This window comes from Sus scrofa, chromosome 9 (assembly GCF_054392235.1).
Source record: "Sus scrofa isolate SSC_HxYL_T2T_F1_AM1 chromosome 9, Sscrofa_HxYL_maternal_Yorkshire_Landrace_v2.0, whole genome shotgun sequence".
Classification (NCBI taxonomy): Eukaryota; Metazoa; Chordata; class Mammalia; order Artiodactyla; family Suidae; genus Sus; species Sus scrofa.
Window position 1 is genome coordinate 128,877,240 of NC_139391.1, and position 15,074 is coordinate 128,892,313.

Below are 15,074 nucleotides of genomic sequence, written 5' to 3' on the forward strand. Positions count from 1 at the left end.
CTCAGTCACAAGAGGGGACATTTTTCCCTGGAATGTCCTGTTTTTTCACCAAACTCCTCTGCTTGGAGATTCCTCAGTGGACTAATGACCCCCCCCCCCCCGAAAATCCACCATCAGTAAATAAAAATGGATTCTCAACCCACACAAATGCATTGGATGCTTTTATGCTTATGAAAGAGGCAATACATTCCATGCTTTTAAGTTACCGTTTATCGACTCTAATTCTTGCTCAGTCGTTCTAGGTCATTAACCCTACAGATGAGAGAACTAAGACCCAGAGAGTTCCAACCCACCTAATGTCAGATGTCAGACTAATGTCCAGCTAATAGAGAGACAGGACTTCTAAGACAACACTCCCTCCACTCCCTTCCACCTCCTGCCTAACAGCACAGTTAGTCTGAGCAGAGCCACCTAATCAGACATTCTTGAGAGATTACCTTGCTTCCTTGACGACCAGAGGGTCAGCACATCAATCAGGCCTGCTGGGGGGATGGCCAAGGGTTCGAGGCTCAGACAGGGAACACCTACAGGTGGTTCCTCTCAGGAACTGCCTTTCCTGGCGTGGGGAGCCTGTTGTCTCCGGGGATATCTGGTCAGACAGGACAGTGGCAGCTTTGTCTCCTTCATTAGAATTTCCTCCTATTGTGCATCTACAGAAGGGGAACTGACTGTGTGGCAGAGTGACTAAAGAAAGATGCTAAAGTTGGAACTGGGGACAATCCAAGTTGGCGGCCGCCTGAATCATGAGGAGATTCTAGGCTGCCACTTGTTCCTCCATCAAGTTCGAGTGACTCAGTTGTTTAAATCTTGTGGCAAGACACCTGGAAGCTGTTTGTCTCTTTCCTAAGGGCTCATTCACAGGGTAAAAATGTAATAACATTCATTTACCATCACTCTACCCTGAAGACCAGATCACTGCTAATTCAACGCAGTGCTGATTCGGTCATCATATCCCTGAGGCAACACTCTTCTGCAAGAGCTATTTATGTCCCAGCACCATTTGAAACACCTTCAGATCTTTTTTAAAATGTTCGAGCCCCTGAGAGGCAGCTTGATCTGATGAGAGCTGCGCTGGCTGTGGGTCTGAGGAGAGCGTGTCTGAAGGTCAGCCTACCATCTTGGGGTCATGCCTTCCAGCTCGAGTTACTTGCCTTCTCTCCTCAGGCTTGTTTCAGGATAAACCAGCCCACCTCAGCTCTGGAAGAGTCCCTTGTTCACTGCAGAAAGGAAGACATTGGAGAGAGAGACAGGTCAGTAGCTGAACACTTGATAACACTTGCTCTAGACTTGCCAGTGACGTAGCAGAGAACTCAGTTATCCTGCATGGCTTCTCTGTGCCTTAGAGACCCCAAACAGGAAAGAGGATGTTTACCCCACATTGAAAGGAGCCTATTCTACAAGGAGAAAGTTCTCGGGTCTGCTTCCTCAACCCTCTCCTTCAGAGGACCTGAGGTTTCAGCCAAGAGTGACCGCCAGGGAGAAAACAAGCCAGACGCTGTCCTAGCTTCCTCCCCCTTCCCACACCCTCCAGGTGAGAGTAGCTGATAAAATACTTATGGAGGACTTCAAGCTCCTGGGAGATCAACGCTACAGGAATAGGAAGTTTTATTATAATGCAAAACACTGGAGAAGGGTTCCTGGTCCGGAAGTCATCAGGCACCAGGCAGAGAAGAGATGAAATACTTTCCTTTCTTCTGATCTCTGGCTAAAAGCCTCTCAGTCACTTAAGGAGGATTTAATCCACTAGTGGACTGTCCCCATTTGAGGAGTGCACGGCTAAAGTTAGTACTGACCTAACACGACAACCACAGGGGGAGGCGACCACAGTTTCTCTCTACTGCTGCAAACTAGTCACCTGCCAGTCTGCACACCTGTTCCTTCCCCAGAGTTTGGGGACACTGCTTCCACCAGGGTTTCCCCTTTAAATACCTTCAAGCCAGAGCAAACTGGGGAAAACTTCTCTCTGACCCATCTCTCCACCTTTGATTTTCCCTGCTTTTCTTCAAAGGACCTCCTCATTGGTACAGGGCCTCATTCTCAGCAAGTTACAGTGTAGCCCCTTTAAAGGCTCTTTTGTAAACAGAACCAATTTTAAGGCTCTGGGGAAGAGTCTTGTCAGGGGCTAAGCAAGAAATTTCGAGGCTGGCAGACCTACTCTTTTCCCTTTGAATTGCTCCATAGAAGCAGTGTCCAGTTCCAGCCTTGCTATTAGTCCATTTTTGAAGGCCTCAACTGTATGGTCCAGAGAGGAAGGACCAAGAAAGGGAGCGGAGGGACACAGGCACGAATATCAACAGACCGAATTGAGGGTGTTTGGCTTAGAGACAGGATCTCTCAAGGAGATGCATAAGTGTTCCCAAATCTGCAAATGGGTGTCGCTGTAGTTCAGTTTCTAATGATAATAAACAATAGAAACTCATTCAAGCTGGCTCAGCTAAAACAGGATTATCACAGAGCTTCCAAGGAGACTCTTCGGAAAATCCAAGAGACAAAGCCATCATAGGCTTGGGCCTCCTGGAAAAATCATGGGAGAGTGGACCTGAACTTAAGGTGTGGTCTAGACACTATAAGAGCAGAAGCTCAAGTACCTTTTTACAGAAAAATTACCTTTCACATGACTCATCTGGCCCCCCACCTGCTTCTTCCCCTAACAACTAGCAAATTCTTTCCAAGCTGCTTCATTTAAAAACCACTGAGTGAGAATCCTAGTGGCTTGGCTTACTTGTGTTTAAAGAGTATGCATTTTTAGAGCAATTTTAGGCCACAGCAAAACTGAGAGGAAAGTACAGAGACTATACCCCCTCTCCACACAGGTGCACAGCCTCTCTCATCAACATTCCCCCCCCCAACACCACCCCAAGTGGCACTTTTCTTTCAACTGGTGAACCTACACTGACACATCATAATCACCCAAAGTCCACAGTTTAGAGTTCACTTTTGGTTTTGTGCATTCTATGGGTTTGGACAAACGTATAATTACATGGATCCATCATTACGGTAACATACAGAGTATTTTCACTGCTCTAAAATTCCTTTATGCTTTGCCTATTCATCTTGACTCCCCCACTTCCACCCCTGGCAACCACTTGTCTTTTTACGGTCTCCATAGTTTTGCTTTTCCAGAACGTCCTATCATTGGAATCATACTACATAATTTCAAGTACATAGCTTTTCCAGTCAACTTCTTTTACTGAATAACATGCTTTTAAATTTCCTCCATGTGCTCATGGCTTGATAGCTCATTTCTTTTTGGTGTTGAATAATATTCCATTGTCTGGATATACCACTGCTTATTTACCCTTTCATCTACGGAAGGACATCTTGGTTACTTCCAAGTTTTGGCAATTATGAACAAAGCTGCTATAAACATCCATGTGCATGTTTTTGGTGTGGACATAAGTTTTCAAGCCCCTTTGGATAAACACAAGGAGCAAGACTGCTGGATCATATAGTAAGAGTATACTTCGTTTTGCAAGCAACCACGAGCCGTCTCCCGAAGTGGTTGTACCATGTGTCAGTCCCACCAACAATGAATTAGAGTCCCTGTTGCTCCACATCCTCACCAGCATTTACTGTTGTCAGCGTTCCAGATTTTGGTGAATCTAATGTATTTAATTTGCATTTCTCTGATGACATATGATGTGAGCATGTTTTCATAGGATTATTTACCATCTGTGTATCTTTGGTGAGATGTCTGTTAATGTCTTTGGCCCATTTTTTTTTAATTTTTTTTTGCTAAAGTGTAGTTGATTTACAGTGTTGTGCCAAGTTCTGCTGTACAGCAAAGTGACCCAGTCATAAATGCATATACATTTCCTTTCTTGGACTCCTATCCCAAGAGACTGGACATGGTCCCCTGTGCTAGACAATAAGGTCTCACTGCCCATCCATTCTAAATGTAATAGTTTACATCTACTAACCCCCAATTCCCAGTCTATCCCACTCCCTGCCCCTCCCCCTTGGCAACCATATGGCCCATTTTTTAATTGAGTTGTCTGTTTTCTTATCCTTAAGTTTTAGAATTCTTTGTATAATTTAGAAAATAATCCTTTACCAGATGTGTCTTTTGCAAATATTTTCTCGCAGTCTGTGGCTTGTCTTCTCATTCTTATGACACTGTCTTCACAGAGCAGAAGTTTTTGATTTTAGCAAAGCCCAGTTTATCAATGACTGGTTTGTATCAGACCCCCAAGTGTTAAGTTGTAGTCTTAATCTTGGCCATGAAACAGGGATTTGTCTCTCCTCCAATCAGCTATAGCAAGACCGTGGGATTAAGTGGTATTTTTTAAAAATACTGGGCCTGCCCTGGCAGTCCGGGCTGTGAGCAAGGCAGCAGCAACTTCTTCTCGAAAGAAGCACAGAAGGCCGGGCAAAATAGCGTGGAGGTAACGGGCATAGAAGAGGTACAGACTATTAGGTAAAAAAAATAAGCTACAAAAGAGTTCCCGTTGTGGCTCAGCGGGTTACAAACCCAACTGGGATCCGTGAGAATACAGGTTTGATCCCTGGCCTCACTCAGTGAATTAAGGCTCCAGTGTTGCCCTGAGCTGTGGTGTAGGTCGCAGCTGCAGCTCAGATTTGGTGTCGCTGTGGCTGTGGTGTAGGCTGGCTGCTGCAGCTTTGGTTCAACCCCTAGCCTGGGGACTTCCATATGCCCTAAAAAACAAAAATAAATAAATAAATACACTATAAGGATATACCGTACAACACAGGGAATGCAGCTAACATTTTGTAATAACTATAAATTAAGTATAACCTTTAAAAACTGAGAATCACTATATTGTACACCTATAATTTATATAATATTACTGTAAATCAACTAGACTTCATTTTTTTTTTATTTTGAAAGAAAAGCATATAGGTCCTGGAGTCACACAGCTTGTTTTGAATTCCTGCACATCACTTCCTTACTGGATAAACCTGAGCAAGCCACTCATGCTTGCACCTCAATTTGCTCATCTGTACAATGGGGAAAAATAAATAAGGATTAATCGACGCGAAGCACTTAAAATAGTGTCCAGCATAGAATAGCACTCAATAAACATTTGCTATTATTATTCTCGCCAGCATAGTGCTTCTCCAACTTTAATGCGAATATAAATCTCCAGGACCATTTTTTTTTCCCCTTTGCTCAGCATGTGGAAGTTCCTTGGCCAGGGACTGAACCCACGCCACAGGAGCGACCCAAAGTAACGAGCTGTTTCCTTAACCTGCCGTGCCACAAGGGAACTCCTGAGGAGCTTTTAAAATGCAGATTCCACAAAATTAAATAAATAAATAAATAAATAAATAAAATGCAGATTCTGATTCAGTAGATACAGGGTGAGACCTGAGATCCTGCATGTCCAATCAGCCTCCAGGTGATGTCAGTGCTTCTGGTCCATGGACACTTGGAATAGACAGGCTCTTGTACCCGGGACAAGAGGAAGAAGGAACAGACTATTTCTAGCGAAAGGAACTAGAATAAAAGCCTTTTAAAAAAAAGAGAGAGAGAGAGAGAAAACTTCAGCCAAAATAAGAAAGAACTCGCTATCAAATAAAATCATCCTTAAGTGGAATCTTCAGGCTGCTTTGTAATATAATGAGTTCCCTCTCTAGAAACAGAGCTGACTTCTCTCAAGTACAGGAAGCAAGTGCCTAAGGCCCACGAGGCTTTTAGGGGCTCCCAAAATGTTTTAATTTTGATTTCTTTCAAAACCATGAGAAAAGTAAATATAATAATAAATATACAACAATGAATCCAACCTGGGTTTCAGTTGGGTTCATTCCAATGGAGTCATAAAATATAACTTTAAATATTTTTTATGACGCAAAAGGCCTACAAAAGTCAATGTGCCTGGGACTCAAGAAAGTCGTAACGTAGCCCTGACTGGATGTTTTCACAAGGATTCAACCATGAGATAAAGGATGGACCCTAAGGTTCCTTCCAACTTTGAGAGTCAATATTTCTTTTTTTTTTTTTTTTTTTTTTTTATTATTTTCCCACTGTACAGCAAGGGGGTCAGGTCATCCTTAGATGTATACATTGCAGTTACAGTTTTTTCCCCCACCCTTTCTTCTGTTGCGACATGAGTATCTAGACATAGTTCTCAATGCTACTCAGCAGGATCTCCTTATAAATCTATTCTAAGTTGTGTCTGATAAGCCCAAGCTCCCGATCCCTCCCACTCCCTCCCCCTCCCATCAGGCAACCACAAGTCTCTTCTCCAAGTCCATGATTTTCTTTTCTGAGGAGATGTTCATTTGTGCTGGATATTAGATTCCAGTTATAACTGATATCATATGGTATTTGTCTTTAAGTCAATATTTCTTTAAAAATCTATGACCTTGCACTGGGTCTGCTAGTCACAAACCTCACACCTGCAAAAGTTCACTTCCTGCCTGCCCCACATTCTCACACATAGACTAACAGTGCTTACTTATCATTATCAGTGAGTTAGCACCTTACAAGCCAGCCCTGGTATTTACTATCTATCTCTGCCTTCTCCCAGTTCACTTCCAAAATAAAGTATGCTTTTTATTTTTACAAAATACATTTGACTCCAGAAGCACTTTGCAGACATTTCTTCATTTATATATAAATCACTTTGCTGAAGGAGGTGGAATTTTGTTTTACGTTCACTTTTAAAGAGGGAAATGAAGCCAAGAAAAGATCAAGCAAGACCTGTGCTTAGAAACTCAATGGGAGAAAGAAAAATGCCTAAGATGATAGCTATTATCATTATGACTAACATACAACAAGCACTCATCGATCACTTAGGAAGCAATTCTCAAATACTGGTGCAAATTAGAATTATTTGTACAGCCTGGACCCTCCCACGAACTTTCTCCTTCAGAATATCCGGAAAACAGGAGTTCCCATCATGGCGCGGTGGTTAACGAATCCGACTAGGAACCAGGAGGTTGCGGGTTCGGTCCCTGCCCTTGCTCAGTGGGTTAACGATCCGGTGTTGCCTTGAGCTGTGGTGTAGGTCGCAGACGCGGCTCGGATCCCGTGTTGCTGTGGCTCTGGCGTAGGCCGGTGGCTACAGCTCCAATTAGACCCCTAGCCTGGGAACCTCCATATGCCGCGGGAGCGGCCCAAGAAATAGCAACAACAACAACAACAAAAAGACAAAAAAAAAAAAAAAAAGAACATCCGGAAAACAGATCCCCTGACTCGTGTCTAGAAAAGGCTCCCTGTGTGAGTTCTGCCATTATGAGGGTTTAAAACCACTGTGTCACAGCCATAGAGAAGAATTCTGCAGAAGGCCAGGAAGGAGAACACGCCAGGGAGGGAATGGCTTGGCTTCTGAGGCTGTACAGAGATGGAATAATACGGAGATGGAAAAAGTCCTTCAAAAAAAATTTAAAATGACTAAAATAAACAATAGGGAAAAAAAGAACTATTTTTTTAAAAAAACCTAAAAAAAATTTTAAATAAAATAAAACCAACCAAAAAAAAAAAAAAAAAAAGGAAGAAGAAGGAGAAAAGATCCTTCAAATTTGAGGGGACATTAGTGACTGTGGTGAGAATAGGGACCCTGGGCCATGGAAGTAAAAGCCAGACGACAAAAGGTGGCGTACCTTATTCGCAGTGGACACTCAACAGATATCTGAGGAATCACAAAGTTGAGACATGAATGGAAGATGAAGAAGCGGTCAGGGAGTATACAGACTTTAAAACAGGGGTTTTAATCTGGAGTCCACAGATCTCCCCTCTACCAAGAGACCCATGGGTAGAATTCGGGGAATCCATGAACTTGGAATGGAAAAAGAAATTACAGCTTGATTTTCACTCACCTTTAACCGAAGAAATGCAGCCTTATCCTTGGATTATGACTGCAGGTGTCACACTTCGGTGGTAGTAGCAGCAGTCTTGGTTACTTTGTCACCTATGACAAAGCTATTTGACTGGGTCACTTTGCTGTAGAGTAGAAATTGACAGAACACTGTAAATCAACCATAATGGAAAAAATAGAAGTCATACAATAAAAAAACGAAAGAAAGCAAAAGAAAAGAAAAAACAAAAATCACACTAGAGCTGATATAATGTTGCAAACTGTTATTTACAGTCATCACTACTCCTCTGACATTAAGGGAGTTATTAGACCCACTTCAAGGTTTGGCTACTTAATAATATTAACAAAAGACACATAATAAAATTAAGAAAATATATATAAAAGAAATACACTCTGTACCTAACTTAACTGACAGAGGCTTCCTTCTAGAACCTTCCTCCCTAATTCCTCAGACTCGAGACTGGTGATATTCTATTCCTATGTTACCAAAATGATGATGTTGCATTTGATCAGCTGCCAATTCTTTCTTATTCCTTGAGAGTGAGGGCTAAGGAGCAGAGGAGCAAAAGAAAAGAAAGTGGAAAATGCTTTTTAAAAGGAGAAGAAGAAAGAAGAGGAGGGGGTGTGGGGAGAAGAAGGACAACAGCAGTAGATAAATACAAGACAGGGAACAGTGAACAAGGAAATACGGAGGAGGAAGAGGAATCAAAGACAACTCAGAAATCCCAAGGGCAGACATCAGCACTCCTCAGTGCTGTCTCCCTACTCCAGCTCAGCTCCATCTCAGCTCCATCTCACCGGGCACTGTTCCCTTCCCTGCCCACATACTTCTGTCACACAGAATAAAGCCACTGGACGACACAGCAAGAAGACACCATCATACAGTGCTCCCCAAATGCCAGACCCAGGTGGGGGCTGTTCCAGGCAGAGTCTTCACAAGGTCCCAGCGAACAAGGGAAATTAATGACAAGGTACTGAATATGTTACAAAACCAAGATATCCAATTTCAAAGAATGTTCTGTATTATGAAATTATGGCTTTTCTATATTTTTACGTTAAAATGTCCTTTTGATCAAACAGTACTAATATTAGATAATATTTTGCTTTATATTTTAATATTCTTACTTGGTAGTGTCTGTTCTCCAATTTTTTTTTTTCTTTTTAGGGCTGCACCTGCAGCATGCGAAAGTTCCCAGGCTGGGGCCGAATCCCAGCTGTACCCACTCGCCTACACTGCAGCCACAGCAACGCAGAATCTGGGCCACATCTGTGATCTACACCACAGCACATGGCCATTTGGATCTTTTAACCCACTGAGCGAGGCCAGGGATCAAACCCATGTCCTCATGGATACTAGTCAGGTGCATTACCACTGAGTCACAACAGGAACCCCCGTTTCCTAATTTTTAACACTATTTTTATTGCTCTTAAAATCCGCAAGGCTGGGAAGCACTACCTTACATTCTGTTTAATTTACCCTTCTCCTTTTAGAGATGAATTCCCAACAAGGCAATGTGACTTCTGTTCCAACATGTGGGGTTAGAGCATAAGACTCAGAGTCTAGTTTTAAGACTTGGGTTTGACTCCTGCCTCTGGTCTTCGCTACCTTGTGACCTTGGGCAAGGAACTTGATCTTCCCAAGCCTGAGTTTTCTCATCCATAAGTCAGAATCATTTTTACCTCATGAGATTGTTGAAGCATTCATGAGATAATGAATGTAAGGACACTATGTGGATTGCTAAGTAAAGTTGTTGTTGCATCCTTGTTATTATTATTGTAACTCAACGTCACATGGTTAATAGCAAAACTTGGCTTCCACACTGGCTTTTGTTTTCCACTTTGGACCGACTCCCTGTCCAGTCATCTTCAAACCATCCAGTGATTGACAATTCACATTAGAGAATCTACGTCAGATCATGACTTCTATATAGCTTAAAAAACATTAACAACTTATTTAATATTCCTGACAAAATTGCATAATCCAGCTCTAGTCATGAGGGGACATCAGACAAAACCCAGTTTGAAAGACTTCTAAAAAATAACTGGCCTACATTCTTCAAAAATGTCAATGTCATGAAAATCAAAGTTAGAAAACTGTTCCATTTGTCTGATTCTGTATTGGATCCTGGAGCAGAAGAAAAGGCGTCACTATAAAAAATGATGTTAAAAATTATGGGAACAGATGGAAGATAATATAAGAAAAGGATTGTCTAGGAAGGTATGACTGGGTTACTTTGCTATACAGCAGAAATTGGCACAACATTGTAAATCGACTATCCTTTAATAAAAAAGTAATTTTTTAAATTATGGGAACAGTTTGCAAAATGTAAGGTCTGTAATTAGATAATAGTATGTCATTGTTAAATAGCCTGAGTGAATATTATTCTTAGAAAATATATTTACAGCAGAAATTGGCACAGCATCTGTAAATTCACTACACCTTAATTTAAAAAAAGACAATGGGAGTTCCCATCGCGACGAAGCGGAAATGAGTCTGACTAGGAACCATGAGGTTGCGGGTTCCATCTCTGGCCTGGCTCAGTGGGTTAAGGATCCGGCGTTGCTGTGAGCTGTGGTGTAGGTTGCAGATGTGGCTCGGATCTCTCTGGCGTAGGCAGGCAGCTGTAGCTCTAATTAGACCCCTAGCCTTCGAACCTGCCTATGCCACAGGTGTGGCCCAAAAAGGACAAAAAGACAATATATAGCAAAGTATTTATGGACAAAGGGGCATGATTTCTGAGCGTGAAAAAAATTAAAAAATATATATGTAATACATAAATGTAAAAATATATGCTATGTAAATAATATATAAACATATATATGGAGAGAGAGAGAGAGACAATGATAAAACAAATTTGGGAAAACATTAAAAGTACCCATTACATGCAAGTCACTCTGTATGTCAGTAGCATCAGATATTACACAGGACTCTACAATTAACAGTGTACTTTCACATGACTTCGCATCTGATTTGATTCTCACTGAATTCTCAGTGAAGCACGATGAAACAATATCTTATGGGGGTGGAGTGAGGAGGCTGGGGTCTAAAATTTCAGCCAGGAAGGAAAAAAAAAATCAGAACCAATTTTTAAAAACCGCCTTCCCTGAATACTCTTTATGTTTATCATGTTAGCTTATAACACAAATGTTTTGGCCTAGGTTGAGGGCCAGATGTGACAAAGATATTCTTTACTGCTTCTCCTCACTTATTCAGAGTACAGTCATTCCTCGGTATCCATGGAGGACCGGATCCAGGACACCCATGGATACCAAATCTGAGGATGCTCAAATCCCTTATTATAAAATGGCATCACATTTGCATATAACCAACAGTGTTCTCCCACACACTTTAAAGCATCTCTAGGTTGCTTATGATAACTAATACAACGTAAATGTTATGTAAATAGTTGCATGGCAAGTTTGAGTTTCACTTTTTTGGAACTTTCTGGAATTTTTTTTTCCATATACTTTCAGTCAATCGTTGGTTAAATTCATGGATGCAGAATGGCAGATATGGAGGGTTAACTGTATACAGAGAGTCAAGATTCTCATCCTGTCAGAAGTCCATAGGAACTGAGATCCACTGAGGAAACAGAAAGTCTCCATCTCTCATCCACACCCACTCCAGATCTGATATTCACTCCTTGAGTTGAGTGTGCAATACAATTGCCCACCATGTTTAAATAGCGCTCTCTCTCTCTCTCTCTCCTCAGTGAACGTGCTTGGTTTTGCTGAAGACCTGCTGCTGAACTGGAGACAATTCCATGTGCATATAATGAGATTCCGACAGGACAGTGTGCAGGATTTAGTTGGTTGTGGCCCAGAATCTGTTCTCACCTATTTTCAGGTCCCTTCCAGTGACACAAGAGACTGGAAGTGAAAAAAATACACTTTTCAGATTCAAGTTAGAAGGCTGAACGTTCTACCAACTCAATGCACTCATAAGAGATTTGGAAGGTGGAAGCATCTTCCTGCTGCTTTTGCTATTTTCTGCCAACAATGAAGATTTTAGTGTTTTCGGTGTTTCAGTGTTTCCTCGGCTGTTGAGGGGGTGTTGGGCAATGGAGATCACCAGACCCCACCTTCCACCGTTCAGGGGGTTTGAGGAGGGGCAGCAAGAACCCCTCTTGAGGCCGTCTTTCTGATCCTCTCAATCTATGTCGTTGTGTTATGAAAGCCAATGGATCCAGCTTCTGATCCTGCCCTTCTCAATGGACCCAGAGGTCATCATGCCCCTAGTGGGTTAGTCCTGCGATATCCTAGAAGTCATTCTGGAAGCCCAGCCTAGCACCTCACTCCCTAACCTTACTTCAAGCAATTCTGGAAACACCCTATCTCCCTTCCTACTTAAAATACTTGGAATAGTTGCTGCCTCCTGAACTCAACCTTACCTAGATTTTTCTCTTTTTCCAGATAGAGAGGGACAGACTATAAGTGGTTAAGGTAGTGCCATGCTAGAATGAAGTTCTCATACAATCAAATACAAGAGCTGGGATTTACTGCACTGGTTCATGGACACAGGGCTGACTGTGGGCAGCATTCAGACTCTTTCTCTTTTAAAACAGAGCACAAACCTCTGCACCAACAGGGTGAGGGGACCTAACACTGACCAGGCTCAACAAAGAGTTAGTATTCAAATTATTATTCCACAGCTTCTCTTTGAGAAATTAAAGCCAACTTTCCTTCGTGGTCAGTTCATTTTTCACTTCTGGAGGCAAGAAAGAGGGGAAGGTTGCAGACAGGAATGAATACGGGGGTGATGTCAAGTCTCCTGATTCAATCACAGTGCGTAGGGATTCAGAAAACACTCAGCAGGAAATTTAACCAGGAGCAGAGGCTCTACACCCAAGTACCCATCCACAACTGCTGCCTCTATCTTACTTCTGCAAAGCTGAAAGGAGAAAAGATAGGAGATAAGGAAGAGAGGTAACATTTATCCAACATATCAGGCTCCTGCTCAATTTTCAGAACAAATTTAAGAGGTGACGAATACTACCATGACCATTTCTTAAGGGGAGGGACTAGAGTTCAGGGGAAATAAAGGAATCACATAAGGTCACACAGCTATTACATATCCTAACCCATCAGAGGGAGAAATAGTCTAGCCCAGGCTTCTCCACGGCCAAAGTCTATTTCTTTCACCACTTGCAAAATAATGCAGCTCTCCACAAGGTGAATGATTGCCAATATTTTTTCCACTCCTCAAAATAGTGTTTTCTAAGCTGAAATAGACAACCATTGATTAAACCCAGCAGCCCTCATTAATCAGTTTCTTGAGTGAAAAATAAAACAGCAGGTTCCAGCATTTTTATTCTTAGCTCCCTTACTAGGAAAAAGGAGAGGGAAAAGGGAAAGGAAGGAAACTAGCATCCAAACCCAAGATGACCTATTCACATCCATCTTTCTGCCACCCTGGATTCCCACCCACGTAGCCCTTGACCAGTTTCACAGCACCGGAACTCCTGCAACGCCCTCCGTGAATCCACGCGGGATGGGACCCGCCATGCCCTAGAACCATGTACTCCTCCACAGGGAACGGGTGTAGGATTTTGCATCCATGATATTAACAATGTGTTTTCCGTCAATGGCAACTGGCTAACCTTCGCAGGTTAGAAGGACAATGACCTGACTGCTTCGCCGGCTCCCTTGTCCAGAGGCTCCTGCTGCTCTTGATTAGAGCGCCAAGGTTTTGACACCCCTCTCTGTCGCCACACAAATGCCCGGTGATTCATTCATAACTGACACCAAGCTTTCACTGCTCACTGCTGCCAAAAGGATTTTGGAATCTCTGGGAGTTCTCACCTTTCCCCATTTTTCTTTTGTGCTGATAAATTCTGAAGAGCAGTGGGGATAACGCTAAGACATCCATCATCTTATGGGCTTTGGAAGCAGCTGGCGTGACATTCTCAGCCAAGAGAATTGCAAGCCGATTTTAATCATGATCTGTTGATCTCAGCTTCCAGAAATATTGCCTGGATGCATCATTCTATTCCTTCTCTATGCCGAATGCTCTGAGAAAGGTTTTCTGAGTCTCGCCCAGGCGAGGGGAAAAGCTACAACTAAATCCCAGTGACAACTGTATATTCTTGGCGGGGTGCTGGGTGGGGGCGATGCAGAGAACTCATTTCATTTGCAAAGGCAAGTGGAAAACACTTGGGTTTTAAAAGTTCATGGACTTTGAAAGAAGATACTTCAAGCTAAAATCTGAGGACACGAAAGTATTTGCAAACGTTAGCAAACTCTGTGCCAAACAAATGTTCCATCTTGCTGAATTTCTCTGATTTTTCCTAATAATGTTCATTGAGTATTTCCACATTTTCTAAGACGACCCTTGGATTACCAAGAAAGCTAGTCGCTTTTTATAACGAATGGCAATCCAAATTTTGAGTCCTCCTAAAAATGTCCAGTCTTCAAAAACTATTCCTCAAAAATAAAACTCAGCAGACCTAATCATTATTCCATGATAATGACAGCTTTCAATTGAGGGGATGGCTTAGAAATGGTGAGCTGCTGTCCGCTGAGTCTGACAGAACAAGAAAACACAATTTCATTTGCATTTGGCAAGTGCTTAGACCAGTGGCCTCCAAATATTTTGCACGTGTCCCTCCAAAAATGTTAAGAATGTTCCCTGAATGCTAGTTGTAATAGCAAAAAAGACCCAAATGTGTAAAATAGCTCAAATGCACAAAAGTTTATTTCTTGGTCCTATAACAGCCTGAGCTGGATGTTCCTGGTAAGTGAGCAGCTACCCGCCCAGCAACATCTCAGGGATGCAAGTTCCTTCCATCTCAGGTCTCCAGAATATCCAGGACCTGGCCATTTTCTGCATCTCAGCCAGCAAAGGGGGAAAGAATACAAAGAGAGGCATGGTCCAGAACTGATATCTAGCCTTTCTACTTACTTCCCACTGGGGAGAACTGGGAACAGCTACTTATAAGGGGTCTGGGAAAGTTGCCTCTGGCTGGGCAGCAGCTTCCCAGCTACTGTATATTCTGGAAGGAAGGACAGATTTTAGTGAACAGCTAGCTGTCTGCCACAACTCTCAGTTTATTCTTTTCTTTATTCAGTCACTCTTATTTGTTTATAAACAGTGGATATGTATACATATATATATATACACTATATCTATATATACTATATATAGGTACCATTTATAAAATATGTATAGCATTATATTTATATATACTGCATTGTACTAATATGTATACTGTAAAGCATACACAGAAATGCACATTAAAAAGAATGAGAAGAAAAGTTTAAATAGAAATTTTGAATGTTCTTCTTGCAGTCCAT

The 15,074-nt window shown here is 42.1% G+C and overlaps 1 protein-coding gene and 1 long non-coding RNA gene across 33 annotated transcripts in view; one reads left to right on the forward strand and one right to left on the reverse strand.

Moving 5' to 3' along the window:
• Window positions 1-15,074, reverse strand: part of RGS8 (regulator of G protein signaling 8) — a 139,967-nt gene that overhangs the window by 99,611 nt on the left and 25,282 nt on the right. For 17 of the 32 annotated variants that reach the window (XR_014816447.1, XR_014816453.1, XR_014816457.1 and 14 more), the window contains 3 exons: window positions 7,783-7,906; window positions 1,152-1,217; window positions 438-589 (listed from right to left, as the gene is read on the reverse strand). The gene's annotated coding sequence lies outside the window, so the exon portion shown is untranslated. Of the gene's footprint in view, window positions 1-437; window positions 671-1,151; window positions 1,218-7,782; window positions 7,907-15,074 lie in introns of those variants that run through there. The other 15 variants (XR_014816455.1, XR_014816459.1, XR_014816448.1 and 12 more) reach the window with 4 other exon arrangements.
• On the forward strand, window positions 977-15,042 carry LOC146400178 (uncharacterized). Its single transcript, XR_014816474.1, has 2 exons — window positions 977-1,250; window positions 11,495-15,042. It is a non-coding gene; the product is annotated as an uncharacterized LOC146400178 (long non-coding RNA).